This window comes from Limulus polyphemus, unplaced genomic scaffold, assembly GCF_000517525.1.
Source record: "Limulus polyphemus unplaced genomic scaffold, Limulus_polyphemus-2.1.2 Scaffold428, whole genome shotgun sequence".
Lineage (NCBI taxonomy): Eukaryota > Metazoa > Arthropoda > Merostomata > Xiphosura > Limulidae > Limulus > Limulus polyphemus.
The window spans coordinates 200,710-225,133 of NW_013666038.1; the positions used below are offsets into that span (position 1 = coordinate 200,710).

A 24,424-nucleotide genomic window follows, 5' to 3' on the forward strand; every position below is an offset into this window, starting at 1 on the left:
AGACTATCCAACATAGAATAACTTTAGTTATTAAGACTCCTTAAGTTGTGATATCCCCAGTGAGTTTTACATTGTATTGTAAATACTAAATGATTAAGTGGAATAAAACTCAAGATATTTGTCTGTTTTCATTTTAATTTACTTCCATCTTCAGAAGGTGTTCATAATTTCAATTAAAAGAAAGGTTGTAGGATTATACTGTATTTAGAAAACCTTTGTTATTGGGAATTCAAGAAATTAAACACCTACATTAAATTCTTAATCCCCCAAAATACAAATAAAGGCTATAAATGCAGAAAGGGAAAAGATAAGTCAGTATTTCAGCCAAACAATTTCCATCAGTCTCATCCATCACTTATTTAATTTATATTACACCACTTTTAAGTGGTTACTATATTTTCAAAATTGAAAAAGTTGTAGCTGCATGTGACACATACAGTATCCAAAAAGTGCACTTATATTAAAACTTCAAAATTTTTTGTCAGTTCATCCATATTGAGAACTGGACCTTTTATTCACATTTAAGTTTATATTTTTGGCACAATCACCTACATTTAAGCCCCATTGCATTTAAATTCCGTCTTAATCGTGATAACATTCCAATTTTCACATTTCTCGATAATTTTAGCGGAATTGGTAAAATAAATATCGGGAAAACAAGAGAAATTCATGTACCACTCAAACAGGCTTATTAACTGACCAAGTACTGAATTGCAAAGCATACTGGCCCAGTGCTGGGACTGCATCGATACTGCCGCCACCGTGCATTAGCAGTTTCGCACACGATCCCTCATACTAACTTTGATGAAAACAAATCACTTAAATCTAGAGTGACGGTCTACTATTTCGAGGGCCCATTATTCCAAGGGGTCGATAGTCCGAAAACGTTAGTTTTTTTAATATTATTATTAACATTTAAATGTTAAATTGATTGTTTGATTAAATTTGTGAAATTTTATGACAAAAATAACCCGGAATATGACCTAAAAGGTTGCAATTCTCATATATTCCCGATGTCATTTTCTTGTTTGCATGTATAATGTTAGTTGCAGAGTCCACATATTTACGCATCAGGATTGGATTTGAGAATCTAGCTATTCTAAGAGAATGGACATACAAGATTCTTATTCCATAGTGCTGTGACAACAATTATTATATACTTGACTCATTAAACAGGTTCAGAGCTTCCAGTCAATAAAATTATCTTGACACAGAGTCAATGCAATGAGCTGTACATTACAATGACAATTGAAATATTTTTGTTGTTTTTATTTAAAATGAGAGCAAGCCATGGGGGTCGGCTGGTCCCCCAAACCCCCGCCAAGATGTACCCTTTGAACTTTTTATTAGATATTGCATTCATTTATTATTGATCTACAAACTTGTTTATTCATTCAATTTTAACTTGTATTGCAAATACCAAAAAACTGTGATTATCGGTCCTTCGGAATACTGAGCGGACACCAAATCTAGAGCACACATACAAGGCGCGACAATTTCCCATGGCAACGTTTATTTGATGTTCATATTATCTCTGGAGTTTTGGGTCCATTTTACTTCACCATATAGTAACCTAAATTAATTTAGGTATGTGAGTAATGTTGTGACATTTCGTCGAATTCATTATTCAATATTATACAGCAGAACAACTGGTTAATGATTGTATATATAGGTTAAAGATTTCTTTTCCACCAGAGGTGAAATTAAAAGGCAATCTGTGACGTAGAGACCTAATGCGTTCCCTGATTGGCCGTTCATATTGCTGTATTATTTTAGAAATAATCAGTTATTGGCTGTAACAGGACTTTTGTTGATTTCAGCTGTGTTAACTCTAGAAAAATTGGGGGGGGGGGCTTTCACAATAATTAATAGACCAATCAAATAAAAAACATTGACATTTAATATTTTGCTTTGATACTATTGGCTGTTTATCATTGATTTTTGATGCAGATCTGGGGTACAGATAAGTGTTCAATGATCAATATCTAACATGCCCTCATTCAGTCGAAGCTGGACTATGAATCTCTGGTCTATGCTTTGTCCCCGGACTTTGTTTTGAAGATGTTGAACTCTGTTCATTATCAGGGGTTTTGGCTTTGCATGACATCTTTCTGCACTTCTATAGTCCAGAGTTTGTACATTGAGTTCTGTTAACTCCACTTCAACCCAAATGTTTGCAACTTTCTTTGCAGTATGTTGCAAAGCTCTCATTCTTACCCCAGAATCCTACCTGGCACTGTGTCTTCATGTCTTGGTGGACTATATTTCTTTTTGCAAACAAATGGTCTGCTATTCCTACATCTTCACATCATCTACAGATACAATTGACTGACATCAGTCAAATACTGGGTGATACTGCCAAATTTGATGAGAGCCCATCTCACCATGGCTTGTTACCACTTGTAAACTTTTTTACTCATCTATAGAAGTGGGATATTTCTAACTGGAGATAGGGTGCTCTTGTTTATGAACACTTTTTCTAATCATTCTTCTGTTCCTTTGTTTATAGTTGGTTTGAAATCGAGTAACTCTGTGGGTTTTATCATGATTTGCCTTCGCTCTGTTTTTCCTTGAAGGATCCCCTTTACAGATTTTATGTTCACTTGTGAGTTATATGCCATTTTGCATGCTCCATGTTATATAAAAGTTAAGCAATGTACTATCTGTACAATCTACACTGACTTGCTTAGTTCTTTGAAGGACCTAAAATCTCTTAATGTCTGTTCTAACTCAGTCCTCTTGGACATTCAGAATAGAATGGCTCATTTTTTCATTTTCATCCTTTTGTATTCTCTGGATTCCCAACCATGCTGACATTTATAAGGACAAGTTTACTGACACCACAGCAAAATTGGTCTGCTAAGATGTCCCTTATGTAGACTTCAAACCTATTATGAAGGCATGACTTCATGCCAGTTGCCAATCGATTTGGGGTGAATAACATCACAACAAACTTTTACAGATAAAGCCTACAGTTGTTTGGCAGGGTAGTTTGTTTAGGAATCAGCAAGAGGAAGTGTTTTAACAAGGTTATGCATTGGATTTTTGTTATGAGGGGCTGATCTGCCAATGTGTGAGCTGTGTCCATGTTTTATTTTCGTGCCATCTTTACGAATATCAGCAATATCATCATTTTAACCATATTTTATCTCAAGGTTTGTTTTGACATTAGATAGTATCATTGGCTACTGTGGCATTGCCCAGATTGATCATGTTTTTAGCTTTGTCTGGGCTTTAGATCTTTTTACTTTTATTTAATTTTTAAACATTGTTTAGAAAGAAAAAAAAAACAGGACATTTTATTCATATGTGTTTTATTTTATACTTGCATCCATATTTTACCTCGCATTCTTTGATTCATTCTTTTTAGATAAAATAAACAACTCTTTTGGGCACAGATAGCTGTGGTGCTTTGTGCCATAAAGTCCCAACAATCAATCAAGCAAGCAGATTATGCACAGAACTATCACCAATAAGTCAATGGGTAACTTAATTCACTTCAGTGTGTCTCAAAGATAAAACGTGATTTTTTGGCTATAAAGTAAGGACAACAAGGGACTTGTTGGTCCATTTAGGCTGTTTCATCCACTAAAGGTTAAAATAAAAATAAAACATTGAAAAGCAGATATTATTCAGATATTTGTCAAGCCTTCCCTTAAATTTACTGCATCTACAACATCTGAAGGCAACTTGTTCCAAAGACCAACTACCTTATAAGAAAGTTAACACTTTCTTAGCTTCTAACTTGCCAAAATATATATTTGTATGCTCTATTCGTACTATTTCATCATTAAGTACGAAAAAAAGATGATGCATCAGTATTATCAATTCTTTTAAGAATCTTAAATGCTTCAATCAAATTATCTCTAACTCTTCCTTTATCAAGACAACTTAACCTGTCCTCATATGATAACCTTTCCATCTCAAGTATTATCCTAGTAGCACTCTTGAATTCTTCTTTTCAACAATTCAATATCCTTCTCAAGTAAGGATCACAAGACTGAATACAGTACTCCATATATGCCCTAACCAGTGACCTACACAATGAAATTATAACCTCTTTAGACTTGTATTAATGTTTCTGTAGATACAACCTAAAATACTATATGCTCTCCTACTAGTAACATTACACTACTTGGATGGCTTAGGAGACCAATGACCAATATATTTTTCTTCCATAACACTGTTAAGGTTATTCCCATCAAATTTGTACTTATAATTCTAATTATGATATCCCATGTGCATTACCTTGCATTTATTATAATTAAAAGCCAACTACCATTTATTTTCCCCAAGCACCAAACGATCCATATCCTATGTAAAGCAGTATCATTTATTACACACCCGAAATCTCCAATCAGCAAATTGAAATATTTTATCGACCATTCGTTTATAAAATATAAAGGGTTTAAACATGATTTTTCACGCCTCTATTACCTAAGCGAGCACTTCCTACATTCCTTTATCTATATCATTCATGTATATCAGAAACAGCAAAGGTCCTCACACTGAGCCCAGAGTTACCCCACTCCACTTCTAACATTTATCTAGTTTTACTATACTCCATTTATAACAACCCTCTGGTCTTTTCCACTTTGCCAGTTTTGTTTCCAATGTTTCCCTATCCACCACACACACACACACATATATACTATTATCCTTTTTGGTACAAGAAAGGAATCATTGGGACCCAGGATGGAAGAGTTCTGTGAAAGAATTAGAGCGATAAGGTTCGTCATTTTTTCTATACGCTTGTCTGGAAAAAAATCAATTACTTAGTTGATTTAGGCGGCAATATAACACAAGGTGTTTGTAAACGACAATGTGTAAAATAAGTAAACTAATCTTAAAGTACATACAAATGCAGTAGTTGGAATTTTGTATGATAATGAGTAAGTGGATGAAGAGAGAACGTTTTTTTGGTATTAAGCACAAAGCTACACATCAGGTATCGAAACTCTATTTTTAGCGTTATACTTACCGCTAAGCCGACGGGGAGGGAAACGGGAATAATAAGGTATAAGTGCAATGCTGCACAAATTATAACTATACTTATCCTACGACGGGGATCAATAATCCGGTTTTTAACGCTGATCCTTCCGCTGGTTTATTACAGTAAACATTTGAAAGCAAACAAATAATAGTCCTACAAGCAAATATTATAATGAACTTTGACCTCAACCTGGGCGAGTGGTGTACTGTTGATCTTAGGGTCGGAGGTCTTTGAAGTCTTGATTTTGTTAGGAGCAATACATTATTTTATGTATGTTGTTTTCATTTTGGTAAAGAGAACCTGAAAAGCATGGTAGTTCTTTGGAATTCGAGTTTGAACATACATTTACTTGTTCATTACGAGCTCAGTCCCACAACGTCGGCCCCCCGTATTTTGGACTGTGTTTCTTTTAAAAGAATGACCATCAAATCCACTTATCAGTTTTTTTTTATAAGTAGTCCATGGACTTGTATAAGTAGTTGATTCGATCTTTAAACGGAAAAAGGTGTTTTTAGTCTCCAACAGCGACTTATAATGAATGTATACAAAAAGAAATTGGCGCACGTATTGGCCTATCTAGGAAATATGCCGTTCATGATTTATAAAAACTCAAGAAATTGATTAACATAGCTTATCCGAGAATTAAACTCAATTGTGTTTTCAGATCTCAGTCCAAAAATGGGTGGCATTTACACCTAGTGATTAAGTTATTTAACCAATCATGTGCTATGCAAAGGAACAAATTAACAAACAAAACATAAACTTAGCCCTAGCATGGTTAACATGCTGAAACTTAGACGGTTTAAGCCAGTTTGGAATAACAGGCTATCAAATGCGCTTTCTGTTTTCAGATGTGCAGCTGCGATTGATAGCAGAGTACTGTTTATTATAACTTCTTCCTTGACACAAACACTCAATAAAATGACCATCATTTTTTCTTTCTCTCTATCGAATATGCATGATTGAAGTACAAAAAATTAAACATGCCATCATTGTTGTAATTATTGAAAAGGATCGGAGAAAACCTGTGCTTTAAAAAATTCAATTATTTCTATAAGAAAAACAAACGCCAAAAATATGTGACGTGTTAAATGATGCAGTATTAAAAATAATTGAAATACATTAATCGGTAATTAAAATACTACAGTCATTCAAAGCAAAGTATTAATGCGTAAGAATGGGTAATTAGAAAAATTATAACCTCCGTAGCTTTTGTTTTTATCCCTGCGTGTGTTTGTGTTTGTCAGCAAGATTTCTCGAAAACGGATGTGTGGACTTTGAAAAGCTAGTAAACATTTGGACTATAAACCAATTTAGAAGTGATTAGTTTTTGGAGGGTCAAGCTTGCAAAAAAGATCACGAAAATCCAAAATATTCCAAACTGTCAATATGCGGACAGATTTTTCACACTATTTTTGCTCCATAATTCAGTCAAAAATGATCGGATTTTGATGAAACTTGGTGGATATATATGTAGAACACTATTCCTGCCAAAAATGTTCCGTGTCCGTTGATAACGACAAGAGATACGGACACATTTTCGTAGTTGATGAGAACTGAATATGATAAACACTGCATAGCTGAGGTATGCGATCTAATTAACTTGTAAAAGTAAGCAGAGGTTTTTTCTTTTCTTTCTTTTTCGGAATCGGTTAGTGTAAATGCTGAAGATTAAAATGTAATTGTTGTTACAAAAGCAAAAACATTATAAATGTTTAAGAAATCGGAGATTGAAATTGAAAAATATTCTATCTGTATGAGCAGTAATTTACATTGTGTTTGGTTGTTTGTCTGCAAACTCCTTCAACATGTTTAAAGCTGCAGGCCCAATCTTGCCAGGTGGACTCTGGGTTATCTGTGGGATGTCTTCTTCTTCTATATGGCGTAGCATCCCCACTATGGGGATGGCAAGATTGACTAAACCCGCCACGAAGTTCATCAAAGCATGATAGGAGTCTACAAGTATGCTTTCAAGGCCACTGAACCCGGATGTGACATCAGATCGTGTGCTCTTGGCCTCTTTTATGATCCCGATATCGCCATGTTTGAAAGAAATTGTGTTCATGTTACAGACAATAAAAATTCAATAATCACTAAACCATACATAGCTCCCAGATGCACAAACACAACCCACTTACACAAGTACGCAAACATCTCTATGTTGTCACACAGACTAAATAAATCAATCCATTACTTCTGCAAAAATCTTAACAAAAATGTATCATAAAGAACGATGAAAATAGACCTAAGCACCTCTCACCACTAAATCTAGAAAACTCCTTGTGTAACCTGTGGCCACCTACTACTGTGGAAACCGGTAGCTAGATATAGTGTTAATTTTTTTGTAAAAATGGTTTTGTATATGTAAAGATAAGATTAGTGCTGTATGTTTTAAATCGGTATGTATGGAACTGTTTGTGTGAACAAGACAAAAAAAAAAAAGAAGAAGTATATACCAGAAAACACGAAACATCTACGTGGTACATCCATGGACATGGCCAGAAAAGGGCCACTCGCGTGTGCGAATAAACTGTTACAACGCGCTTGTAGTTGCTGCATGAGGTAATAACGGGTTTTCCTAGCTACCGGGCCAAATAAACTGTTACAACGCGCTTGTAGTTGCTGCATGAGGTAATAACGGGTTTTCTTAGCTACCGGGCCAAATAAACTGTTACAACGCGCTTGTAGTTGCTGCATGAGGTAATAACGGGTTTTCCTAGCTACCGGGCCAAATAAACTATTACAACGTGCTTGTAGTTGCTGCATGAGGTAATAACGGGTTTTCCTAGCTACCGGGCCAAATAAACTATTACAAGGTGCTTGTAGTTGCTGCATGAGGTAATAACGGGTTTCCCTAGCTACCGGGCCAAATAAACTATTACAAGGTGCTTGTAGTTGCTGCATGAGGTAATAACGGGTTTCCCTAGCTACCGGGCCAAATAAACTGTTACAACGCGCTTGTAGTTGCTGCATGAGGTAATAACAGGTTTTCCTAGCTACCTGGCCGAATAAACTATTACAACGCGCTTGTAGTTGCTGCATGAGGTAATAACGGGTTTTCCTAGCTACCGGGCCAAATAAACTATTACAACGTGCTTGTAGTTGCTGCATGAGGTAATAACGGGTTTTCTTAGCTACCGGGCCAAATAAACTGTTACAACGTGCTTATAGTTGCTGCATGAGGTAATAACGGGTTTTCCTAGCTACCTGGCCAAATAAACTGTTACAACGTGCTTATAGTTGCTGCATGAGGTAATAACGGGTTTCCTAGCTACCGGGCCGAATTCTACCAAATAATTAATTTGGTCTTCATCCACAACACAGAGGAACCAAACCAACAGCCATGGGCTTTCCCGTGTACTCCCCAGTTTCAGTTTCCAAATTGATATACAAAAAATCTATGACAAATACAGTTTAAAAACTAAAATAAAAATTAATTAAAGCTAAAGATAATAAGCGGCTCAGACATAAAGGTTTTAATGCCTTAATAATAATAATAATAATAATAATAATAAAATCCGGGGAACTACACTCGTTTGAATGTTTCGTAATAATTATCATATACAAAAATTTGTTTAATAGCAGTGACTAAGAATTCATGGTGTAGGATTAGAACTATTCCGTTAGGTGGCTCCGACACGCAACTGGGCTGTTCTAGGCCTATACTTCGCTTCAGTGGTATTAAGAGTCATCTTCATTGTGCTTTACAACAAGAAAATGGCAAAATATGAGAAGTATACTCCATCTCAACTGAGAGAAGAATTAATGAACCGAAGAGCAGCATTATTTGTGCCAAAAAAGTAAATTGTTCGTTATAGACACGAAAGCTTTGACATTGTGAACTGTGTATAATAATGTATTAAGTTATTTTTAAAATGCCAATATAATATCTGAAATTACATAATATCTAGCACAATATTGATATTTCAGTGGCTTATTCTGATTCACAATTATTCATTGGTACAGTTTGTTTCCCCTTGTCGGACTGCTTGAAATTTGATTTCAAATTTTCAGTCGTTTTTACTTTGGGCTTGGAAAACAGGCCAGCCAGTGTTGTTACAGTTTGATACACAAAGCTCGGTAGAGAGTTTTTTATATTTCTCTCTATACTACAACTACTAGTACATAACAGCAAACATGTTAACAAAGGTATAACCATTTTGATCACCAGCGCCCCCAGTTGGATAACCACGAGAAGATATGCCAACAGACAGATTAAACAATAAATGTCGGGGTCCAATTTCTAACTGTCGTTCTTTGATATACCAACGGACAGATTAACAAGAAATGTTGGGGTCCAATTTGTAACTGTCATTCTTTGAAATGTCAATAGACAGATTAACAAATGTCAGGATCCAATTTGTAACTGTCATTCTTTAATATGTCAATAGACAGATTAACAACAAATGTTGGGGTCCAATTTGTAACTGTCATTCTTTGAAATGTCAATAGACAGATTAACAAATGTCAGGATCCAATTTGTAACTGTCATTCTTTAATATGTCAATAGACAGATTAACAACATATGTCGGAGTCCAACTTCTAAGTGTTCTTCTTTGAAATGCTAACAGACAGATTAACAACAAATATCAGGGTCCAACTTGCAATTGTCCTTCTTTGATATGCCAACAGACAAATTATTAACAAATGTCGGGGGACAATTTGTAACTATCCTTCTTTGACTTGCCAATAGACAGACTAACAACAAATGTCGGGGCCCAGTTTGTAACTGACCTTTTCAGATATTATGTTGATAGATTAATAAACAGGTGCTGGGGACTAATCCTTAAGTTTTTTGTTTTAAATATAATGTCGAAAGATTAACAAAGAAACATTGGTGCCAAACTTGTATATAACTTTTCTTTTCATTTATCGTACTGACAGTTTAACAAACAAATGACACTGGTTTCCAAAAATGAAGGCTGTGACCCAGCATTTTTATTTTCATTGGTTTATTCCGTTTCTGTTGAGGAAATTTTTTTAAAAATCGTTCTTCTTATTGATTGTGGATTCTTGGACATGAGGGGACTTTCCAGGGGAGGTTCTGCCTGTTTAATTTACCTTCTTTGGGATCTAAACATCCACACACATGTTTGCCGTGCATGGTGCCTCGTGTGCAGGAGAGAATCCTGTTTCCCATCGCCCCCCCCCCCAATCGTTGGCAGTGAATCATTTTCTTTTTTCACAGATATTCAAAATAATATAAAAGAAAGTAATTGGAAAATGACGTTGTATTGATCAGATGCCTTCCCTTTTCATCCAGAAGGGTTTAGATAGAGGCTTGTTGACTCCCCAAAGTCAGTCAAGAAACTAATATCTGGGGATATATTAGTTGAAACATTTCGAACACAATATGGCAAACTCCTCTCTAGATGGATATATTGCAGATATACCTATTGAGATTACTACCCATGTTACTTTGAATCCATCAAGAGGAGTAATGATTGAGAGGGACCTACTTAACATCCCCGAGTCTAAGATTCTCGCTGGGTTTTTTTTTCAGTCAAGGAGTATAAGGTATCAGGTATATCTCCATTTGACAAAATATAATCTTGCAGTCTAACAAAACTCTTATTTTGATGCTTATTTCATGACGTCCACCCGCCACTATCAAGGCAGATTATCTGAACTGCAGTGTTAGGCCATAAATTTCTAACCCTATCTATTGTTTCCAACGTCAGCAGTCTGAACATTCGAAGCCATTTTGCTGTGGTTCTTTGGCTTGTACTCATTGTAGTGGCAACAACCACGATAGCTGTATGTGTCAGTTAGACCCACATTGTGTTAAATCCTCTGGCTCCCATCCCTCATAGTTTCAATCTTGCCCTAAATGGATGGATGAGAAATATGCAGTGGTTAAAAACTATCAACATCACTTATCCTGAGGAGAGAAAGTTGGTAACACCTCTTTCAACACATACTTATGCATCTGCACTCTGTTCCACTGCAACAGTGGGATAGCAGCCAGATCTCCATGTCACACCACTGATTTTTTCTCTAACCAAGTTAAGAGTATTTTACCCTTATGGATAAACATGTAGATAAGTCCACATCTACTTCCATTCCTATTCCCACCTTTAAAAACAGTTTGTGATTGGGTTCACTTTCATTGGCCTCATGGTGCAATACTATTATTAGGTCCAACCCTCATCTTTGTTCACTATAATCACATTTATCTGTTGGGAACACGGTTCTTTGATTTGGGGCAAGACCCATGGAGGTTGATTGAACTAGTACAAGTAAAACAAAAACAATTAAATTGTCGTAATTGTAAATATGGAAGTTCCCCATCTAGATTTCTAACAAATTCTGGGTGTAAATGGCCACTCTGATACACTTGAGCTGTCGAGGTTTGCGTTCTGACTTGGGTGACATTAAGGCCTTGATTGATTCTTACCATTCTGTATGTCCTTACAGAAGACATTCCTGAGACCTGCTGACAGTATCACCATTCAGTATTTTTCCGTGCATAGAAAAGATAAGTTTTGTGATGGAGGTGTAGCACCACTAATTCAGAATGCACCCTCCAAGACTGTGCTACTCAGTACACTGCTGGAGATTGTTGCCATTCGCATCTCCATTAGTTGTATCATCACAATTTTGTCGTATGTAAGCCTTTTACAAGCTGTTGAAGAATGATTATAATTATGCTTGTTATAAGACATTATAATAGGCCTATTACATTTTTAAACACTACATTCTTTATCTAGTTCCTTAGGGATTTTTCAAGAATTAGGAAAGCGTATAATAATAGTGTTCAAACCACTATATTTGTCATATTTTCAGGGTGGCTAGGATCAACAAATGCAGTAGTGGTCAGAACACTATTTATATAAGCCATTTGATACAACAGCTGGTGCCCCCCAGTGGCACAGCGGTATGTCTGCGGACTTACAACGCTAGAAACCGGGTTTCGATACCCGTGGTGGGCAGAGCACAGATAGCCCTTGTGTAGCTTTGTGCATAATTAAAAACAAACAAACAAACAAACAACAGCTGGTATGGTGTGTATGCCTTTTACAAGCTGGTGATGAGTGATTACAATTATATTTGTCATAAGACAAGTATTAGGCATATTACTTTTTAAAACACCAGGGATTCTGCCTTGAAGATATTATATCCTGTGCATCATCGGAGACTTGGGCTTTGCACAAGGGCTTTCTGCACTTCTTCAGTTCAGAGTTTATACATTGAGTCGATGAACCTCCACTTCCCTACAGATGTTTGCAACTTTCTTTGCTGTATGCTGTAAAGATCTGATCCTAACTCTACCGCCCCACCTGACATTGTGTCTTCATGCCTCGGTGGGTTATCCTTTTTGCAAATAGATGGTCTGCTATTCCTATCTTTGGCTTTTCATTTCCAGGCACAGCTGACTGATATAGACCTGCCATTGGATGCTATTGCAGACTCTGATGATCAGCACATACCAGTCCTGTAATTATGTCTCTTGACTGAAGTACAGGCGACCCAGCAGAGCGTGCCCTAGTGGTTAACGTACCGAACATTGGATCTCAGGATCGGTGGCTCGATCACGTTTCTTTTCCGCTCAAAATAAAATAAATAAATCGTGCTTCATAATTTTGGGGCCATGGGTGCATAACAAGATTGACGGCCAAATCCTACGAATCGATTCGAGTAGCCCAAGAATTGATGTTGGGTGCTGTTGACTAATTCTCTACCCTCTAGTTTGTCTTCAAAATTATAAACGGCTAGCACCTATAGCTCGTATGTAGCTTTGTGCGAAAATCAGAAATAAAGTAGGCTACCCAGCTTCGAATCGTATACAAAAAGTCGATATAAGGGACATAGTTTTATCATTTTCCACTTTGTTCAGCTATACTATAGGTCCAGTTTTACTTGTTATTTACACTTTTATTTTTTTATAAGCTAATTTGGTTTAAATTTCATTAAAAAAAGATAAAGGAGTTCTTCCACGTGTCACGTAGTATTGTAAGATGTGGGATTTAAACCAAAGCACTTATAAAAGATTGCTCAGTAAAACACTGTTTGTTTGTTTTTGAATTTCGCGCAAAGCTACACGAGGGCTATCTGCGCTAGCCGTCCCTAATTTAGCAGTGTAAGACAAGAGGGAAGGCAGCTAGTCATCACCACCCACCGCCAATTCTTGGACTACTCTTTTACCAACGAATAGTGGGATTGACCGTCACATTATAACGCCCCCACGGCTGAAAGGGCGAGCATGTTTAGTGTGACGGGGATTCGAACCCGCGACCCTCAGATTGCGAGTCGAGTGCCTTAACCACCTGGCCATGTCGGGCCGTAAAACACTGTAAATTGGTTTAAGAGTTAGAATTTCTGAAATTTCTTTTTTCTTTCTTTCCATATCCAGCGTCTTTCACGCAATAAATTATACTCAACATTTAGGTTTGTATCATGATTTATTCTTTTACTTGCACTTAGGTTAAATTTGGTCAGAGAGAAGAAAAAGAGAAAAAAATAGCACGGAACATCTTTTATGTGGCTGCAGTGTTCACAATTTCAGCAAGAACATTCACGAGAAAGACTGAATTACATAGTAGTCTTCGAAAGAAGTTGAAATCAAAACATTTAATTAGGTGGGCGTCTGTCGATGAAACGGGAAAGAACAAGTTTATGAATTGTTTATTTGTAAAATCGAAATCTAATTTTATTACACCATTACTTGAAATAATTAAAAATCAAGCAAATTTTACCATTTAAATATTTATTGAAAGAATTAGTTTCATTTAATCCCAATTTAAGCTTTTTTACTTTAGCAAACATTAGTGCGCTGGTGTTAAAAACAGTGATTCTAAAACTACGGTAAAGTTGGCCATTTTTCATTACAAACTCTGTAAAACTATGTTAAGTTATATATGATATTTTATTGGATGACATACTTCACAGGTGTTATTAACTCATTGCGCTAATGCAGACATTTTCACGTTTATGAATACTCCACTTTTGTTGATGGCTAAGTTGTTTTTGATTTGGAATTTCGTCCAAAGCAACTTGAAGCTATCTGCTCTAGCCGTTCCTAATTTTTGAGTGATAAACTATATATAGGGAAGGCAGCTAGGTAACACCACCCACCTCCAACTCGTGAGCTACGACTACATTAATCGAATGGTGCCACTCTTATGACGCACTCACGGCCCCAAATTTTGGGTCGTGATATTCGTGATTTACATTATTATTAATAATGTGGTTAGTTTGCTGGACTGTAGATCCGAGGTTAGCACCTTGTTACTACCAAATGGGACCGTGGATGTATTTTTAGAGTGGCGGTCAAATATCACAATTTGATTAGATTGGCTATGTAATAATTACACATTTAAACATTTGATACACCGACATACTAAATTAATATCAGTTTTAACTATGAATTTACATTTAATTTGGTTTGTCTATTGTATAAAAATTGTTTTTTGGGTGTTGAAGTACTTAAAATGAACTCGTTTGATTCACAACTGATCTCTTAAAGTCACACTACTTAATTTTTACTCCTTTTTCACACAGCAACGCTTAATGTAAGAAGGAGTGAACTTAATTATCTGTTTTTTTTTGGCCATTTACAGTCGTATGTTCGAAATGATTTAACATCGCTGTCGATCTACCAACATTACGTAAAATAAATGATCCAGAAAGCATGCATACGCAAATAAATAGATTGTACGTTTATATAAGGATAATTGCTAGGATAATATGCTCAACGGCTTAACTAATTAAGTCATTGTTGGTTTTTTTTCAGAATATATTTTTTTTTATTTTGTTGACTTGAGTTTAGAAAAATATTAACTGTGATTGAGAGCATTGGGGATTTTAATATTACCATTCATCTGAACATCTTCTTCGTTCACTATTACTTGTTTTTTAAAACTTATAACGTAGGTAAATTAATATGTAGAGCCTTCATTGGGAAACTGAGCGATTGATGAATATAGATGAATCGATTACTTCAACATGATGAACGTAAGGGAAATACAATTATAGGTATTATATAGAGAAATAAAATAAGTTTTTCATACTTCAAATATTACATTGTAAATTTGTAGGTTAATTTTACGTCGAAACTGATAAAGGCTTTGGTAAGAGGGCCAAAAGCAACAAATAAAAGTATTTTAACGTAGAGAAAAGTTGTGTATAATTCTACATATTACTAGAAAATTTTAAGCGTTTTACATTAGTAAATCGTAATACATTGGAAAACAGTGATTGTTTAGGATTACGATTTGTTGAAGCTTTATTCTTGTGTGCTGAATTAGATTGATTCCGGTTAGAACTTTTCCCATGATTCGTTGCGTGTCAGATACGAGATGAACTAACTGCACGTGAGTGTAGGTTAGAAAAACAATAAAAGTTGAAGCATTGTAGTTATGGGCGAAGCAAAAGCGATTCACGTTATTCTCATGAGGATAATATGAAACACGTGTTTTTCACAGCGTTTCAGAAGCCAAAAAGCGCTGAATAAAAATGCTTATGGTCGTAGCGTTTATCCGAAAGAAAAGAAATGCAACAAGGTACATGTACATTTGTAGCAAACATTTTGTAGGACATGCTGGATCTACAAGTTGAAATCTAGACCCGTTTGTAGGACATGCTGGATGTACAAGTTGAACAGACCCTTTGCCTGTGTATTATTCAGGAAAGAAGATAAACCCTAATAATTTTTAATACATATGTATTTAGTTAAACAATTAATATAGGACCTAGTTATATAATATTCTTACCGTCTAGTTAAAAAGAGTTTAGGTAAAAAGTAAAGTTAGTACTAACTTAGTAGTTGAGTTTTCCTATTTGCCAGTGAGCACAGACATATACATGTACTGTTGTCATTGGATGCTCTAAATAAATTGTAAGTCACTCCTTAATTACGCACCAATAATTGCAGATAGTACATATTAATACTAAATGTTAAAGACCTGAGCCTTTATCATGGTTAAGACTTTACACTGTTAATAAACAGAAAGTATGTTGGATTCGAAGGTACAGGTATAATAGATTTTTCCATGTGCGGTAAAGCATTTGATATAAAACAACAACTTTACCTCTGTACGGTATTATGTTCCACTGACTTTATAAAGTTAAAAAATTTTCAATCCAGGTGGCCTGATGACTTTGGGTATTGAAGAAAAGTCCTTTTTTGTAATGGCATACAACAAAGTTTAGTGGATGTTGATATTAAACAAACACTCGTACACCTCGGATTTTGGTTGTTTTATTCATATACATTGGTCAGGATTGACAACTTTAGTGAGAGTTGATATTTTTTTGGGTTTTAATAGCGTTTGAAGTAACTTTTCAAAGCCAGTAAGTTGGTGCATTTTTTTTTTGTTATCAACATTTTCTTTTGTCTGAAACTTGGTGGTTGGAATATTATTATTATACATTCTTCTAATTCTTGAAAATACCTAAGCGACTACATAAAGAACTCAGTGTTGAAAATGTAATAGGTCTAGTACCAGTGTCTTACAAGAAGTATAATAATACTTAGGACTAACAAAAAATCAATTTACTTGTACAAAGTAACTCAATAAGCACTATAGCAAACGCAGATCCAATTAGTTTACGAAAATACACCGATGCAGCTCTCTATCTCGAAATAACTCGCTCTACTCTTGAAACAACTACCACGTATTTATAATCTAGCTTCGAATCTTTAGAACCTTTTTGACGTGTCTCAGCTTCGACATTTACGACTCGTAGTTCCCTGTAGCTAACAAACAAATTACAACATTAAAAATATATCTTTGTAACAGTTTAATTCATTAATACGAGACAAAACAACATGATCTATTGGCATCGAATATGATACTAATACGAAGTATAAGCTAATGTACAAACCAGAATAATAACTTTAATAAGTGGAAATCCGAGTATGTGTTTTCGTAATAACTGTTATTCCTGATTATCAGTGTGTCTTGAGAATTATAATTATAGCACTTGTTCGCCTGGAGCAGTAAATCCCAGCTCCTTGCATTATTTTGGAGCCCAGAATGTTGATCACTGTAAGAAGATAATCAAGGCATTGTAACTATTTCCTGACCACCCTCCAGCGATATCTGATAATATATAGTGTAAACCGTTCATATAGTTCCCGGCCGCCGTCGCTGATGCAGTTCTTCGATCGATATTTTTACGCCCCCTAGTGGCACAGCGGCATGTCTGCGGACTTACAACGCTAGAAACCGGGTTTCGATACCCGTGGTGGGCAGAGTACAAATAGCCCATTGTGTAGCTTTGAGCTTGACTTAAAAAAAAACTCGATATTTTACTATTTACTGTTTCTACAGGTGAGGTGAAGTCTTAACTCACACCATACATGTTTACATTATTACTTAAGAACAAATGGGATGAGAATAAGGTTAAGAAAAAAATTACAGTTTATGGGTACTCACTCGTAAAATGGAGTAACCTCTTCAGAAGCAGAAAGTTGAACATGCAACATATGTACTACTTATTACGTTGTGAGAAGTACACAAGTCAACTAAACAACACAGTACGTAAGTCAGTTTAATAATGTTAATAAGTTTTAATCATGGCCATTAGACCTAAATTTAATTTGGACGGAAAATTGAATCTAGTGTTTCAAAAACTGTCGAATTTGGCGTTATAATTTTATATTCATAATCTGTCTCGTTTGTTAATGTGTTGTTCAGTCTGATTTGCAACTCGTTGTGTACCATGTGATTATATTAACAATATTGTACACGAAATTCTGCACTGATGTCAGAAACATCAATCGATTCATCTTTGTAATATGCTGCACAGATATAGTGATTAAGTCTTTCTGGAGAAAGTTACACAAATGATACATATTGGCAGGTTTCTGATGTGTTTGCTTGTTGACTAACAAATCCTGAGAATAATATATTATCATGGATTAGTACGTAAAATTTTCTTATTTATTCTGCTTCTTTGAATTCACTAAGACATTAATATAAAATCAGTGTAACCGAATGTTCATTTTTTAAATATATTTGTTAATGTAATTTTATCAGTATGTTTATAATTCTGTTTAATGTACTTTTCAAATTTCAATTTTACACAAATGAATCTGCGGGAAATTGTCTGTCATTGTTCTTGTCACATACTATTTCGATGAAACAAGTACCTTTTGTTACTGTTTTCAATTATTTTTAACAGTTTGTCGTTAGATCTAAATAAAAGTCACTAGAAAAGTCGCTAGATCGGTTTAATGCTATTAATGTATTATTACTGTTATCATACCCCTCTGTAAGAAACAAAGTACTAAATTTACATTAACAATGAAAGGAAAGAATTCCAGGCTATGCACATGCCCGCCATACCTTATATCCCCAACCTCCACATATCAGAGCTTCCTCTTGTTATGTTGCTCACCGCACGTCACTGGCTACCATCAAACTTAATTTTGTATTGATACCACCATTTTCCCGAAAATAAATGAAATGTGTCTTTGACCCAGAAATATCAACAGTTTCATCGAAACTGAAGGTCACCAGCCATACCTTTCTAATACAGTTATGTATGTTTTTTAGCAATGATTCCTATCATGAACAATGGTAGTGCTTCACATAGGGATCGCACAGGAATTTGCTCAATACTTTAATATAACATTCGGGCAAAAACCACCTTAAAAAGTAGACTTGTTCTTGAAACAATACTCAAAACCTTCATTTTAAATGTTAAGACCACACAAACATTGAAAATGAGCAAAATAAGTGATTTCACGATTGTTAAACAAAATCAAAATTTGACTATTTTTTTCATATCATTAATATTATTGTTTCACAAGATTAAAGCAAAATCATCTGGGTGTTTTGCACCAAAACCTAGACGGATATATTATATGAAACGCTGCGAATGCCCATGACCTATTTAAAAGTTGATTATTTTTCATTAAGGCTTACGGTTGTAAATGTTATCGATAATTGGCGACTTAGGCTAAGTGTATTGCTATTGTTTGTTTTGCATGCGTTATTTGTGTCGCCTTATTTCTAGCAAACACCTGTGCACATCAGGCTGTAGAAGAACATACATATGTGTCATGTGTACCTAACAAGGTAAGCATGTTACTTCGTCTGTTTACATTGTATTAATCTGTGTGTTGTATTATTTTAAAGGAAACATTATTCCGTTTTATTGAGATTGCTTTGTTGCTACTCGTCTTTTGTTACATTACACTGTGACATTGATGGAAACCAGTCATTAAATCTGTGATGATACAATCTGTGCCTTGAATGGGGTCCTTTGAGAACAACTTTACATTTTGTTTGTTGTAGTTACATACCAGTACATGTGTTTATTCTTTGTTGTATATCTGTTATTTATTTTGAATAAATTCAGTGTCGTGGTTGGGTGAAAAAAAGGCTAATGCAGCATTAAATTGTCGAAAAACATGTAACATTCAACTGAACGCATATCCATATGCACTTATGTAGCTTAAAATTTATACTCCATAAATGGGCATAAAAAAACTAAGAAAGAAGAGTAGTAAAAATTTTAACTTAAAAAGGGGGAAATAGGGACCGTCAACAAGTACAGAAACAAGTTGAATCAAAATGTACAGATTATATTTTCAAGCTTACAACTAGGGAGTCATTAAAAAAAAGTAAACAAACAAGGCTGGAAATAGTTTATTTTCTCAAGCTACACAAATCACTATTTTGACTTAATGTCTACAGTACTTACCAATTTTATTGGAGTCAAAATAGGGATTTGTAGCTTGAGAAAATAATGTAGACACTATTTCCAGCCTAGTTTGTTTATTTTCTTTAGAATCCCTAGTTGTAGGCTTGAAATATAATCTTTGTATTTTGATTGAATTTGTTTCTGTACTTTTTTGACGATCCCTATTTTCCCTTTCTTAAATTAACAAGTTTTACTAATCTTTTAGTATATGATTATAAGTAATTAAAACAAACTTTAATGTTTGAAAACGTATCACAAGTCTAGACGACGAATCAAATACCATAAGTCCCCACAATGTACCAAAATAGTACGGATTTACCCTTCTGTGGCACCAGTGACTAAAGTTCTGAGAAGCTGAAATCGTAACGAAACACGATCGTAAAACTTCACAAAATTTAACTGGGACAGGACGTGAATCAAACTTAACGAAATAAATAGGCATATGTCAAATGTATTCTATATCTTATTTATATATGCATGTAGCTTATATAGATAAACTTTTTAATAACACTTTAACGGTTAACCTATACCTAGCATAGCTATTATACATGAATTTAATAAGAAATTAAGATTAAAGTATGTAATTTCTGTGTTTTGTTCACGTTTTGTTTTCCGTCGTGGAAGATAAGAACGCCATAAAAAACATACTTTTTCGGGAATGTTTTTATTCAAGATATGTGGCAAATAATTTTAATTATCCTGCACCAGACACCTTTTTTAATCGTAGCTGTAAATCAAAAGAAAATTTTTATAACAGTAATTATACTACACAAACATTCATTTTGAACACAAATCATGGTCATTCCTTAGAATTAGCTAGGTTTTTCAATGATTTCGCTAAATTTGTCGCTAGGGCTCTTATTTTGGTCGCTAGATTAAAAAAAGTCCGTTAGTTTAGCAACATTGCGGCTTTTTGCCGTTTAGCGTATCTAATTGAAGCTTCGGTCCACCAAATTGTTTTTGGAATTTGTTACCGTATTTGGTTAAGATTACCATATTAAAACCTAGTTTTAAGAAGTTTAGGGTATTGATCATTCTTTTTTTAGATTCACCTCACTAAAAAATTTTGATTTTGTTAATGTTGCTTTTTCCGGTTTAAATTCACTGTTCGAAAGATGTTTTTTTCTTTTCTTGTTGTTTAAAGACGATCATGAAACTTGCCTTTAAGAAAAGTTTAGATGTTGTTAGAATTGTATTCTCTTCTATATAACCATGTTTAGAAACATGGTTTTGAGACTCTTGGTGTTTTCTTATGTTTCAAATTACTTGATTGAAATTAGGATTCCAATAAAGTTTTAGATTTTTTTTTATTGGTTAAAGTTTTGATTTAGAAAACTAGTATTGGGAAAAATATTTAAAAGATTTTTGGCAGTCGTCTATTCAAACAGTTTTGAAAGTTAGAAATTTAATTGGCTTTAATACTTCTTGTTTGTTTCAAATCGCTTGATTGAAACCAAGATTCTGGCGGTGGGCATGTGAATATGTCTGCGAAGTTACAACGCTAGAAACTTGGTTTCAATACCCGTGGTGAGCAGAGTACAGATAGCCCTTTGTGTAGCTTTGTGTTAAATTACAAACAATCAATCAATGAATATGTCTATTAAACTCTGATAGCTGAAACGCGGTTTGGAGTACCGTTTTGATAACGTGATATGCTCGTCATTTATTGAAAACTGTATTTATATGTAAATTTAAATGTAAATTCATATATATATATAGTGTAAAAACACATGCAACCCAGACTAAGCAGCCACAGCTCGTAAAGCGGTGAAGACATCAGGAAGTAGTATTTTGAAACACAATTTTGTCTTATGTGGGGAGTTAAGTTAACTTTAACGCAACACTTGTACATATTATGCAGAGCATTTACAAAAAGTAAGGAGGGGAGGAAATTCGAAATAAAAAGTATACAAACCCATTAAACATGGGCGGTCGCAGGAAGTGGCAAGGGGGTCATTTGCCCCCCCCCCCGGATTTTCAAAAATAAAAACATTTACTAGATATGTAAAGTTATTCTTCCATGTTATTGGAAAATCATGAGGTATTTGTAATTACAGGGGTACTGACCCCCCTAATTTTTTTCTGCTGGTGCCCTTGCCAGCAAAGCAGCTGAAATGTATGTGTGTTGCTCTAGGATGTTATTTCACAGAAGGAAATGCAATAAATGGAACTGTAGGTAGATTGTAGGCTTTACAACTGACATAACATAATTAGTAGATTGCTGTGGTGTAAACTATAAAGGACTGTGCCTTTTTTTTTTGCTCTTGTTTAAACAAAACGTTCATGAAATTGTAATATTTCAAATACAGTAGCGAGTATTGTGTTAAAATTATATTTTCTACTAAAAAGTTGTTTGTAATTTGCCTTCATAGTTCGCTTGTTGTTATATTGCAAGAAGCACAAGATTAACAACACAGCTCTTCCTCCCTTTCTCTACTAGTGTTCCATGCCCATACCCATCATTCGCCGCTCAATATCGCAGGTATAGGAGACTGGTGCTACTCGGTGAAGGTTACTTGCGGCCAACGAAGTTTGAATACACTCTTCGATACCGTCGTAAGTTTTTATGTAATACTCTATAAATAAGTAATTTTAATTGAACTACTTTTAAGACACTTTTATAATTCATGACTTTGTGAAGTTCGAATAGAACGTTTCTTTGTGTATTTGTGGAGTTATATAGTAAGTAAGACTTATTTGCGTGTCTGGGCAAATTGAAATCTGCTATTTTCTCCGAAGCTGCCATTGTCGGCAGTGCATATCGAGGAACAAATCGTATGTCACCGCACCCATTTCGAAAATCTATTTATTGTTATTTTATTTTCATACCGATTAAATATATATTCAGTAGTATTTTATGTTGTACCTAAACCAAAAGGTTAATTCAAATTGAGAAAGTTGTATTTCCAATTTTGTTTTAACTGTGTGGTCTAATTCTTAATTATAAAACTTAATCAGAATCGGATGTCTCAGTCATCTAGTTACTGACTCTTTTGGTATGTTAACTTTCTCTGATTTATTTTCACATACACATTTACACTGTAAATTCAGTACTTAGATCCTAAACACAATGTACCACTTTTTTGTCCTAATTTCTTTATGCATTTAGGTCTAAACACGTTTTAGATTATGTTAAGGTTAAAAACATGTTTAAATTTAAACAGGTTTTAGAATGTCTAGGTTTTAAAGGAAGATATTCAGGATCTAAACATTTGAAGGTTTAATATAAAAAGGTTAGTAATTACTTAGGGTCATGATAAAATAGCTGCACATAAATCAAATCTTGTTATAGAATTGCATTTGAACAGTTGACCAATGTGAAACACATCCCTCAGGAAAACCAATTGTTATCCAGTAAAGCACAGCAAAATGACTTTTAGTGTAAGTGATAACCACTGGCAATAAACTAAGTGGAGAAGTCAACTTGATACTAAAACTATATCACTAAAGTTTTTCTTAGGATGAAAAACTTATTTTACCTAATATAAAAATAATTTTTTAAAACACTCATTTCAAACACTTGTTCTAAATGCTACCGTAGTAGAGTTGATACATTTTGAAATAAAAAAGTAATCAAGTAAGGTGTTTTTATTAAATGAAAGCATTTAAACAAGTTTAATGAAGAGAAACAGCCAATATCCAGTGACAATTCTTTATTTCCTCAACATTTCACCTAGTAGCTTTGATAAGAAGTAGATACTCTACTTTACACAAGCCCAGTATTAACAACTGTTGAAGAAATACAGAATACTGACTTTCTCTTTATTAAAAATGTTTATGTTCCAGAATGTACTACACTACCTGAATTCTTCTGTACTCAAATAAGTTACCAGTTGCTAGGTGTGCTAAAATAATTGAAAAAAGTTTAAGAATTAAGGTAATTCAAAACTGATCTTAAATAAAACAACTATACACAAAATAGGACAATTTTAAAATTATTTTATGTCTTGAGTAAAAGACCATTGAAAAAATATTTCCATTCAACTTTTCCTACAAAGAAACAAAAGATGCAATACTCAGTATTTGAAACATACTTAAGACTTGTCAGAGAACATGCATGTAACACATAAAATTTTCCTGGACATGTTTGGTAGACTTCCAGTTAAATAAAGTTCTTTGCAAGTATTATTTTTTAACTTTTATCTAAGCAAAAAATGCTAGACACGCATGTGTAATATAATTAACCTTATGTATGTGGGTGGGAGTCAAAGTGTGTTTGATGTTAAGAGATATCAAATATTCATTTTACCCTATATTACTGATTTAGCAACAGTTTGTGGTAGAGGAGAGTGAATGTCAGATACAATATACAGAATACTGAAAAAACTATAGGTATGCATTTTAGAGGCTGTAGAGGTTATGCATATGCAATGAGTACAATAGGCAAAAGTATTTCTATTCTTGCCATGAACATCACCTTGCATATTGACTTGTCAGAGTCTGAGTCAGACTGATATTGACATTTCACAGACATATCTTGGGTACAAATTATTTTGGAACACATCTGATTTTTAGCCTTGGCATAGTGGCTCATAGAATGGCTTTGAGTTTTTCAAGTACAAACTTTTAGCTCATAGCTCCATCATCTCTCGATCAATTTGAGATCTTGATATATTTGACCATGCCCAAGGTCTCGTAGATTAATTTGCTCTAATCCTGCCTAAAAGAATTTCAAGTGCCATGGCTACTGAGGATTTTCTCTTGTTTATGTACAACAGTCTTGTACATTGTACTAAAAGATTGCCACATTTTGTGTAGATACACTTAGTAAATTCA

The 24,424-nt window shown here is 34.5% G+C and overlaps 1 protein-coding gene across 1 annotated transcript in view; it reads left to right on the top strand.

The window, feature by feature from the left end:
• Positions 1 to 24,424, top strand: part of LOC106458203 (plasma membrane calcium-transporting ATPase 2-like) — a 227,876-nt gene that overhangs the window by 24,513 nt on the left and 178,939 nt on the right. Inside the window, exon 3 of the mRNA XM_022384342.1 lies at positions 22,089 to 22,204. The gene's annotated coding sequence lies outside the window, so the exon portion shown is untranslated. The remainder of the gene's footprint in view (positions 1 to 22,088; positions 22,205 to 24,424) is intronic.